Below are 12,351 nucleotides of genomic sequence, written 5' to 3'. Positions count from 1 at the left end.
ATGTACCAGTAGCTATGTGTTTGCTCTCTCTCTCTCTCTCTCTCTCTCTCTCTCTCTCTCTCTCTCTCTCTCGTGTTCTTGATTTGGCATGATCTTGATGTATCGCGAGCTTTGCTATTATAGTTGGATCTTATGTTTCTCCTCCCCCTCTACTCTCTTGTAATGAATTGAGTTTCCCCTTTGAAGTAATCTTATCAGATTGAGCCTTTAAAGATTTGAGAACACTTGATGTATGTCTTGCCGTGCGTATCTGTGGTGACAATGGGATACCACGTGATTCACTTGATGTATGTTTTGGTGATCAACTTGCGGGTTCCACCCATGAACCTATGCATAGGGGTTGGCACACGTTTTCGTCGTGATTCTCTAGTAGGAACTTTGGGGCACTCTTTGAGGTTCTATGTGTTGGTTGAATAGATGAATCTGAGATTGTGTGATGCATATCGTATAATCATACCCACGGATACTTGAGGTGACATTTGAGTATCTAGGTGACATTAGGGTTTTGGTTGATTTGTGTCTTAAGGTGTTATTCTAGTACGAACTCTAGGGCTGTTTGTGACACCTATAGGAATAGCCCAACGGATTGATTGGAAAGAATAACTTTGAGGTGGTTTCGTATCCTACCATAATCTCATCGTCTGTTCTCCGCTATTAGTGACTTTGGAGTGACTCTTTGTTGCATGTTGAGGGGTAGTTATGTGATCCAATTATGTTAGTGTTGTTCAGGGAACTTACACTAGTGAAAGTATGAACCCTAGGCCTTGTTTCCTATCATTGCAATACCATTTATGCTCACTTCTACCATTAGTTACCTTGCTGTTTTTATATTTTCAGATTACAAATACCTTTATCTACCATCCATATAGTACTTGTATCACCATCTCTTCGCCGAACTAGTGCACCTATACAATTTACCATTGTATTGGGTGTGTTGGGGACACAAGAGACTCTTTGTTATTTGGTTACAGGGTTGCTTGAGAGAGACCATCGTCATCCTACGCCTCCTACGGATTGATAAACCTTAGGTCATCCACTTAAGGGAAATTTGCTACTGTCCTACAAACCTCTGCACTTGCAGGCCCAACAACGTCTACAAGAAAAAGGTTGTGTAGTAGACATCAAGCTCTTTTCTGGCGCCGTTGCCGGGAAGATGCGTGCTTGAAGGTATATCTTTAGATTTTGCAATCGAGTCTTTTAGTTTCTTGTTTTATCACTAGTTTAGTTTATAAAAGAAAATTATAAAAAATGGAATTGAGTTTGTCTCATACGCTTCACCTTTTTAATGTATTTCGTAAGTATGATGGAAAGGATAATTGTGCTCAAGTGCTAGACGAAGAAATTTATAAAATGTTTGGCACTAAATATTTGAATGATGAGCATGATTGCAATGTTGTTAGTATGAATTCCTTGAATATCCATTATGCTAATGATATGCAAAGCCACAAGCTTGGGGAAACTATGTTTGATGAAGATGATATTTTTTGTTCCCCAAGTTTTGATGAGCAAATTTATTATGATGAAAGCATGCCTCCTATCTATGATGATTATTGTGATGACACGTATGCTTTAAAGAATAATGATAACAATGAAACTTGTCATCTTGATCTTAATTTTCAATCACATGATAGTTACTTTGTTGAGTTTACTCCCACTATCCCGAATGAGAAAAAAAATTCTTATGTGGAGAGTAATATAAATTCTATGCTTGTAGATCATGAAAAGAATTCTTTAGGTGCTGGTTATATTGTTGAATTCATTCATGATGCTACTGAAAATTATTATGAGGGAGCAATATATGCTTGTAGGAATTGCAATAATATCAAGTTTCCTCCCTATGTGCTTAAAGTTTTGAAGTTATGCTTGTTTTGCCCTCCTATGCTAGTTGATTATTGTTCCCAGAAGTTGTTTGCTCACAAAATCCCTATGCATAGGAAGTGGGTTAGCCTTAAATGTGCTAGTCATATTCTTCATGATGCTCTCTTTATGTTTCAATTCTTATCCTTTATGTGAGCATCATTGTCATTATCATGCCTAGTTAGGGGCGTTAAACGATAGCGCTTGTTGGGAGGCAACCCAATTTTATTTTAGTTCCTTGCTTTATGTTCCTGTTTAGTAATAAATAATTCATCTAGCCTCTGTTTAGATATGGTTTTATGCTTTTAATTAGTGTTTGTGCCAAGTAGAACCTTTGGGAAGACTTGGGAAAAGTCTTGTTGATCATGCTGTAAAAAACAAAAACTTTAGCGCTCATGAGAATTGCTGCCATTTTTATTTGGAGAGTGATATTTAGTTAATTCTTTTTGCAAATGATTAATAGATAAATTCCTCAGGTCCAGAAACTTATTTGAGAATTTTATGAGTTCCATAAGTATACGTTTGATCCATATTACTACAGACTGTTTTGTTTTTGACAGATTCTGTTTTTCATGTGTTGTTTACTTATTTTGATGAATCTATGGCTAGTAAAATAGTTTATAAACCATAGAGAAGTTGGAATACAGTAGGTTTAACATCAATATAAATAAAGAATGATTTCATTACCGTACCTTGAAGTGGTGATTTATTTTCTTATACTAACGGAGCTTACGAGTTTTCTGTTAAGTTTTGTGTTGTGAAGTTTTCAAGTTTTGGGTAAGGATTCGATGGACTATGGAATAAGGAGTGGCAAGAGCCTAAGCTTGGGGATGCCCGACGCATCCCAAGGTAATATTCGAGGATAGCCAAGAGCCTAAGCTTGGGGATGCCCCGGAAGGCATCCCCTCTTTCGTCTTCGTTCATCAGTAACTTTACTTGGAGCTATATTTTTATTTGCCACATAATATGTGTTTTGCTTGGAGCGTCAATTTATTTTGTTAGGATTTGCTTGCTGTTATTTAGAAGAATGTTTTGCATCTTTTATTTCAATAAAAATGGCATTGATAGCTTTTACTATGCCTATATTGGAAGTCCACATGTTGCTATTTGAAAACAGAAAGTTTACCGATGTTGCAATAATTCCTTAGAAAAGTCAGAATGTGATAAAATGTTGAAACATTTTTCATATTAAGCTCTGATAAATTTACTACAGTGGGAATTTTATTTCATAATTTTGGGGGCTAGAGAAGTATGGATGTTGCTGCATTATTTACAGACTGTCCTGTTTAGGCAGATTGTTGTTATGTTCACATTGTTTGCATATGTTTGCTTCTTTAATGCTTCTATTTGAGAATAGAACTATTAAATATGCAAAGGCATTTAGTATGCAATGTTGAATAATAATTTTAGTGATTTGCTACAGTAGAGTATGATAAGGTTTTGACAATGGTTTATACTAACTTATCTCACGAGTCCCTGTTGAGTTTTGTGTGGATGAAGCTTTTGAGATTTGGGGACCGTGATATGAGAGGAATTAAGGAGACACAAAAGCTCAAGCTTGGGGATGTCCAAGGCATCCCAAGATAATATTTCAAGAAGTCTCAAGCATCTAAGCTTGGGGATGCCCCGGTTGACATCCCACCTTTCTTCTTCAACAACTATCGGTTAGTATCGGTTGATCCTAAGTTTTTGCTCTTTCACATGATGTTTACTATTCTTAGATGTCATTTTATTTTGCTTTGCTTGCTGTTTGAATAAAATAACAAGATCTGAAATTATTAAATGTTAGAGAGTCTTCACATAGTTGCATAATTATTCAACTACTCATTGATCTTCACTTATATCTTTCGGAGTAGTTTGTTGTTGCTCTAGTGCTTCACTTATATCGTTTTAGAACACGGTGATGGTTTTATTTTGTAGAAATAGATGAACTCTCATGCTTCACTTAGATTATTTTGAGAGTCTTAAATATCATGGTAATTTGCTTAAAATCCTAATATGCTAGGTATCCAAGATTAGTAAAATTTTCTTATGAGTGTTTTGAATACTAAAAGAAGTTTGATGCTTGATGATTGTTTTGAGATATGGACGTAATAATATTAGAGTGATGCTAGTTGAGTAGTTGTGAATTTGAGAAATACTTGTGTTGAAGTTTGTGATTCCCGTAGCATGCACGTATGGTGAACCGTTATGTGATGAAGTCGGAGCATGATTTATTTATTGATCGTCTTCCTTATGAGTGGCGGTCGGGAACGAGCGATGGTCTTTTCCTACCAATCTATCCCCCTAGGATCATGCGCGTAATACTTTGTTTCGATAACTAATAAATTTTTGCAATAAGTATGCGAGTTCTTTATGACTAATGTTGAGTCCATGGATTATACGCACTCTCACCCTTCCACCATTGTTAGACTCTCTAGTACCGTGCAACTTTCGCCGGTACCATAAACCCACCATATACCTTCCTCAAAACAGCCACCAACCTACCTATAATGGCATTTCCATAGCCACTCCGAGATATATTGCTATGCAACTTTCCATCATTCCGCTTATTATGACACGCTCCATCATTGTCATACTGCTTTGCATGATCATGTAGTTGACATCGTATTTGTGGCAAAGCCACCGTTCATAATTCTTTCATACATGTCACTCATACATCATTGCACATCCCGGTACACCGCCGCGGGCATTCATATAGAGTCATATCTTGTTCTAAGTATCGAGTTGTAATTCTTGAGTTGTAAGTAAATAAAAGTGTGATGATCATCATTATTAGAGCATTGTCCCAGTGAGGAAAGGATGATGGAGACTATGATTCCCCTACAAGTCGAGATGAGACCCCGAACGAAAATAAATAAATAAAAGAGGCCAAAGAAGCCCAAATAAAAAAGAAGAAGAGAAAAGAGACCATAAAAAAAAGAGAAAGACCCAAATAAAAAAATAAAAAAAATAGGAGAAAAAGAGAGAAGGGGCAATGCTACTATCATTTTACCACACTTGTGTTTCAAAGTAGCACCATGATCTTCATGATAGAGAGTCTCCTATGTTGTCACTTTCATATACTAGTGGGAATCTTTCATTATAGAACTTGCCTTATATATTCCAATGATGGGCTTCCTCAAAATGCCCTAGGTCTTCGTGAGCAAGCGAGTTGGATGCACACCCACTAGTTTCTTTTGTTGAGCTTTCATACATTTATAGCTCTAGTGCATCCGTTGCATGGCAATCCCTACTCACTCACATTGATATCTATTGATGGGCATCTCCATAGCCCATTGATATGCCTAGTTGATGTGAGACTATCTTCTCCTTTTTGTCTTCTCCACAACCACCATTCTATTCCACCCATAGTCCTATGTCCATGGCTCACGCTCATGTATTGCGTGAAGATTGAAAAAGTTTGAGAACATCAAAAGTATGAAACAATTGCTTGGCTTGTCATCGGGGTTGTGCATGATTTAAATATTTTGTGTGGTGAAGATGAAGCATAGCCACACTATATGATTTTGTAGGGATGAACTTTCTTTGACCATGTTATTTTGAGAAGACATAATTGCTTAGTTAGTATGCTTGAAATATTATTATTTTTATGTCAATATGAACTTTTGTCTTGAATATTTCGGATCTGAATATCCATGCCACAATTAAGAAGAATTGCATTGAAATTATGCCAAGTAGCACTCCGCATCAAAAATTCTGTTTTTATCATTTTACCTACTCGAGGGCGAGCAGGAATTAAGCTTGGGGATACTGATACGTCTCCAACATATCTATAATTTTTGATTGCTTCATGCTATATTATCTACTGTTTTGGATGTTTATGGGCTTTATTATACACTTTTATATCATTTTTGGGACTAACCTATTAACCCAGAGCCCAGTGTCACTTTCTGTTTTTACCTTGTTTTAGGATTTCGAAGAAAAGGAAAATCAAACGGAGTCCAATTGACCTGAAACTTCACGGAACTCATTTTTGGAATGAAAGAAGCCCAGAAGACTTGGAGTGCATGCCAGGGGACTTACAAGGAGGCCACGAGGCAGGGGGTGTGCCCACCCCCCTAGGGCGCCCTCCACCCTCATGGGCCCCTCGTGGCCCCCCTAACATACGTCTTCTGTCTATATATCTCCATATACCCTAAAAACATCCGAGCAGCACAATAGATCGGGAGTTCCGCCGCCAGAAGCCTCCGTAGCCACCGAAAGCCAATCTAGACCCGTTCCGGCACCCTACCGGAGGGGGCAATCCCTCTCCGGTGGCCATCTTTATCATCCCGATGCTCTCCATGACGAGGAGGGAGTAGTTCTCCCTCGGGGCTGAGGGTATGTACCAGTACCTATGTGTTTGGTCTCTCTCTCTCTCTCTCTCTCTCGTGTTCTTGATTTGGCACGATCTTGATGTATCGCGAGCTTTGCTATTATAGTTGGATCTTATGTTTCTCCTCCCCCTCTACTCTCTTGTAATGAATTGAGTTTCCCCTTTGAAGTAATCTTATCGGATTGAGTCTTTAAAGATTTGAGAACACTTGATGTATGTCTTGCCGTGCGTATCTGTGGTGACAATGGGATACCACGTGATTCACTTGATGTGTGTTTTGGTGATCAACTTGCGGGTTCCGCCCATGAACCTATGCATAGGGGTTGGCTCACGTTTTCGTCGTGATTCTCCGGTAGGAACTTTGGGGCACTCTTTGAGATTCTATGTGTTGGTTGAATAGATGAATTTAAGATTGCGTGATGCATATCGTATAATCATACCCATGGATACTTGAGGTGACATTAGGGTTTTGGTTGATTTGTGTCTTAATGTGTTATTCTAGTACGAACTCTAGGGCTGTTTGTGATATCTATAGGAATAGCCCAGCGGATTGATTGGAAAAAATAACTTTGAGGTGGTTTCGTACCTACCATAATCTCTTCGTTTGTTCTCCGCTATTAGTGACTTTGGAGTGACTCGTTGTTGCATGTTGAGGGATAGTTATGTGATCCAATTATGTTAGTATTATTGAGGGAAATTACACTAGTGAAAGTATGAACCCTAGGCCTTGTTTCCTATCATTGCAATACCATTTATGCTCACTTTTACCATTAGTTACCTTGCTGTTTTTATATTTTCAGATTACAAATACATTTATCTACCATCCATATACCATTTGTATCATCATCTCTTCGCCGAACTAGTGCACTTATACAATTTACCATTTGTATTGGTTATGTTGGGGATACAAGAGACTCTTTATTATTTGGTTGCAGGGTTGCTTGAGAGAGACCATCTTCATCCTACGCCTCCTACGGATTGATAAACCTTAGGTCATTCACTTGAGAAAAATTTGCTACTGTCCTACAAACTTCTGCACTTGAAGGCCCAACAACGTCTAAAAGAAGAAGGTTGTATAGTAGACATTAGCACGCGACGCGACACAGCTGGACACGCACGTACATACACAACACAAAGAGGCTGGACACATACGTATAAGCTACTAGCTAGCTTGCTTGTCTTTTCTATTAGCTTTGCAGATACAATAGATTGATTTGGTTTCAACCCAAAACTAAGAACTAGATTAAACCCATAGGTGGACAGAGTGGTTTGGTTTTGATTGAGATGGACAGACGGTAGGGTTTGGTTTGGTTTTGGTTATGCGCGATAATTGGAGGTGTGGTTTAGTTTTGGTTCAATTCCCAAATCGCTAATTGAGGAGTACTCTTGATCACTTTCACCTCCGAGGTTGCAACAAGTGGTGCACAACATGGGCACCACTTGTCGCAACTTAGAAGTTTTCCTTTTTTTAGATCTCTTTATTCAAAACGATGTATCTCTTAAACCGTGCGTGCAAATCTCGAACCATTTTCATCATCGGATTTTTCGCTTTGAGATCTTTAAAACTAGATCCCATGTTGATAGGTATCGATGGACTTTTTTTTTATAAAATTCAACTAAAAAGGGAACGAAAAAACCATGCCTCTCGTGAAAGAAAAACCATGTCTCTTGCAAAAGAAAAAAACCACATTTTTCCTTTTTAAGAAGCACGATCGTGTCTCTCGTGGAAGAAAATAAATGCATTTATTTTTCATTTCCGAAAGACACGGCCGTGCCTCTCATAAAAAATAGAGAAAACACATTTTCTTCCGTTTCCCAGAACCACGACCGTGCCTCTTGCGAAAACAAAACCGTGCCTCTCGTAAAAAAAACATATTTTTTTCATTTCCGAGAGGCATGGCCGCGCCTCTTGCAAAAAAAAGAAGAGAAAACACATTTTTTTGTTTTCGTTTTCAAAAACAATTTGGTCAACAGCTAAGGAAGACTGGTGAAAAACTGAAAAAACCATACAAAACTATAAAAAAACAAAAATGTGTGCGGAAAAATAAAAATAAAAACAAATTTCAGAGGAAACGTCCAAAGCGCGACATGTGGAGGCGGCTGAAAGCGCGCCAAGTGGCACGCTCTCCGTCCATCCCAACCGACCCTTGGGGAGGCTAGGAATGAGCGCTCTTTAGTTAGGTGCTCTCTCAAACACGTTTTTTTTTCATTTCCGAGAGGCACCACTATGCCTCTCACGGAAGGAAAAAAAATATGTTTTTTTGTCTCCAAGAGGCACGGCCGTGCCTCTCGCAATAACAAAACCGGGCCTCTCATGAAAGACAAAAAAAAGAAAATGAATTTTTTATTTTCGAGAGGCACGGTTGTTCCTCTCACGGAAGCAAAACCATACTTCTCGCGGAAGTAAAATCGTGCCTCTCGTAGAAAAAAAAACACATTTTTTGTTTCGATGCCTCTCGCGAAAAGGAAAAATACGTGTTTTAGTCAAAAGCTAAGGAAGACCAGTGAAAAACCATCTAAAAAGCCGAGACGTGCGAAAAAATAAAAATAAAATACAAAATCGGAGGAAGCTTCCAGAGCGGGACACATGGCGGTGGCTGAGAGCGCGACACGTGGCGGTGACTGAGAGCGCGCCAAGTTGCTCTCTCAAATTTCACATTGATTACTTATGGTTTAGGTTTGGTTGAGTTTTTTTTTTGTTTGGTTGAATTTTTTGTGAGAAACATTGACAAAAGCTTTAAGTGCTTGCAAAAATTCGTCATGGAATAACATACCTGTAAGGTGTGGCAAAAAAACAAATTCAGTGCTCCAAAAATGCTTTTCAAAGGAGCATTTTCAGTGTACCAATTTTGTTTTTTTGCCACGCCTTCTAGCAATGAGATTTCGTGACGAATTTTTGCAAGCACTTAAAATTTTGTCAATATTTCTACCAATTTTTTTTGAATTTTTTGAATTTTTTGGGTTTCAATTTTACTGTTCACATGAGCTTATTTGAGCTCCGGTGCCTAAACTCTGCGCCCCTCTTCATTGCCTAGATCTGCTCAAGCGCCTCAAGAGCCACCTTCATCGAGGGCTTGTTTGGAGTTGTATTGGCCCCGGAGCGAGGGGTCCATAAGATGAGCGAGCTTTGTCTGATCAGCCAAGTTAAAAGTACTTTAAAAATCGTAAAAAAACAGAGTGCGACCATCTAGGTCACTTATGTACATTTGGATATTTCTTTTAGTAACTGTACATTCAGATACTGTTCAGCATTCAACTAAATATGGGAATGGGTTTTAATTAACTGGGGCGAATGGTTTGGTTATTTGCTTGGGCTTGATTGGTTCAGGTTATGATGGGTCCAGACTGTTATCAGTTTGATCGAAATCAATAATTGAAGAGTATTATTTTCAAAGATCACTCTTGCTTCTGAGGTTGTAATAAGCGACGCACTACATTGCGTCACTTATTGCAACCTACGTATTTTATTTCATAGATCCATTTATTTAAAATATTTTATCTCTTAAACCGTGTATCCAAATCTCAAACGATTTTTATTATTGGATTTCTCGCTTCGAGATCTTCAAAACAAGATCCCATGTTAATAGATTTTAGCGAATTTATTTTTTCATAAAAAGAAATGTACGAAAAAAACCAGAGTGGGAGCACTTTTTTCCATTTCGAAAGCCGTTTCATAGAGCCACGGAAGCAAAACCGTGCCTCTCATGTAAGAAAAAACCATGCCTCTCACGGAAGTAAAAACCGTGCCTTTCACGAAAAAAAAGAGAAAATACTTATTTTTTCCATTTTTCGAGAGGCACGACTATGCCTCTCGCGGAAACAAAACGGTACCTTTCACGAAAGAAAAGAAAAAGAGAAACACATTTTCTCCGTTTTCAAGAGGCACAACCATGATTCTCACGGAAGAAGAAAAAAAGAAAACACATTTCTTCTGTTTCCGAAGACACGTACATGCCTCTCGCGGAAGTAAAATCGTACCTCGCGTAGAAGAAAAAAATAGAACACATTTTTTCGTTTCCGAGAGGCACGACCATGCCTCTCACGGGAAGCAAAAGCGTGCTTCTCACGGAAAAGAAAAGGGGAAAACACCTTTTTTTGCGTTTTTGAGAGGCATGGCCGTGCCTCTCGCGGAAGAAAAACTATGCCTCTCATGAAAAAAAACTTGTTTTTTTGCATAAAAAAATTCTATTCTTTTTGTCGAAGAGCTAAGAAAACCGCTGGACAACTAAAAATTCAAAAAAAAAAACAAAGACAAAACCATCTAAAAAGCCAAAAACACGTGCAAGAAAATTAAAAAAAACAAAATTCGAAGGAAGCGCCCAGCGCATAACACGTGACGATGGCTGAGAGCTCGCCAAGTTGTTCACTTTCAGACCACTCCAAGTGATCATTGGGAGGCTCCTGAAAGAGCACTCCTCAACTAGTTGCTCTCAAGTTTAGTTTAGTTTGGGTTTTGGTATAAGAAAGTTGGCTATGGCTGGGTGTGGGCCTAGATGGTTTTGTCGCTGACAGTTACGAATCGTGGTTTAGAACCGGTTCTTGGTATGGACGTACGCACGCGACGCGACGTGGCTAGACACACACGTACATACAACACAAAGAGGCTGGACACATACGTACATACACAACGCAAAGAGGCTGGACACATACGTATAAGCTACTAGCTAGCTTGGTTGTCTTTTCGGTTAGCTTTGCAGATACAACAGAATAACAGATTGATTTGGTTTCAACCCCAAAACTAGTAAGAACTAGGTTAAACACATAGGTGGGCAGACTGGTTTGGTTTTGATTGAGATGGACAGACCGTACAGTTTGGTTTGGTTTTGGTTCTGATTCTGCGTGATGATTGGAGTTGGAGGTGTGATTTAGTTCTGGTTCAAATTCCCGAAATCGCTAATTGAGGAGTACTTTTTTTCAAAAATCACTTTCACCTTCCAGGTTGCGACAAGTGATGGGTAACATGAGCGCCACTTGTCGCAACTTAGAAGTTTTCCTTTTTTTTTAGGTCTGTTTATTCAAAACGATTTATCTCTTAAACCATGCGTCCAAATCTTGAACCATTTTTATCGTCAGATTTCTCGCGTTGAGATCTTTAAAACTAGATCCCATATTGATAGGTATTGATAATTTTTTTTATAAAAAAATCAACCAAAAAACGGGACGAAAAAACCATGCCTCTCGCGGAAGAAAAACCACGTCTCTCGCAAAAGAAAAAACACATTTTTTTTTCCGTTTCTAAGAAGCATGACTGTGCCTCTCATGAAAGAAAAAAAAATAAAAATGCATTTTTTTTCATTTCCGAAATGCACGGCCGTGCCTCTCACGAAAAAAAGAGAAAACACATTTCCTTCCGTTTCCAAGAACCACGACCGTGCCTCTTGCGGAACCAAAACCGTGCCTCTCATGAAAAAAAGGGAAAATATTTTTTTTTCATTTCTGAGAGGCATGGCCGCGCCTTTTGCGGAGGCAAAACCGTGCTTTTCATGAAAAAAAAGAGAAAACACATTTTTTTTTGTTTTCAAAAAAATTTTGGTGCAATAGCGAAGGAAGGTTAGTGGAAAACCGAAAAAACCGTAAAAAAACTATCCAAAAAGCCGAATACGCGTGCGTAAAAACAAAAAAAAACAAATTTCAGAGGAAACGTCCAAAGCGCAACATGTGGCGGCGGTTGAAAGCGTGCGAAGTGGCACGCTCTTCGTCCATCCTAAGTGACCCATGGGAGGCTAGGAATGAGCACTCTTTAGTTAGTTGCTCTCTCAAACATGTTTTTTTTTCATTTCCGAGAGGCGCGACCATGCGTGCATCTCGCGGAAGGAAAAAAACATGTTTTTTTGTCTTCAAGAGGCACGGCCATGCCTCTCGCAGAAGCAAAACCGGGTCTCTCGTGGAAGACAAAAAAATAAATTTTTTTATTTCCGAGAGGCACGGTTGTTTCTCTCACGAAAGCAAAACCTTGTTTCTCGCGGAAGTAATATCGTGTCTCTTGCAGAAAAAGTAGAGAACGCGTTTTTTGTTTTGAGAGGCACGTCCATGCCTCTCACGAAAAGAAAAAAAAGTGTTTTTTCATGTAAAAATGATTTTTTTTCAAAAAAAAGTTTTAGTCAAAAGTTAAGAAAGACCACTAAAAAACCGAGAAAAACCATCTAAAAAAATGAAAAGACGTGCGGAAAATTAAA

The sequence above is a fragment of the Triticum aestivum genome, chromosome 6A (assembly GCF_018294505.1).
Source record: "Triticum aestivum cultivar Chinese Spring chromosome 6A, IWGSC CS RefSeq v2.1, whole genome shotgun sequence".
NCBI lineage: Eukaryota > Viridiplantae > Streptophyta > Magnoliopsida > Poales > Poaceae > Triticum > Triticum aestivum.
This window is presented reverse-complemented; position numbering follows the sequence as displayed.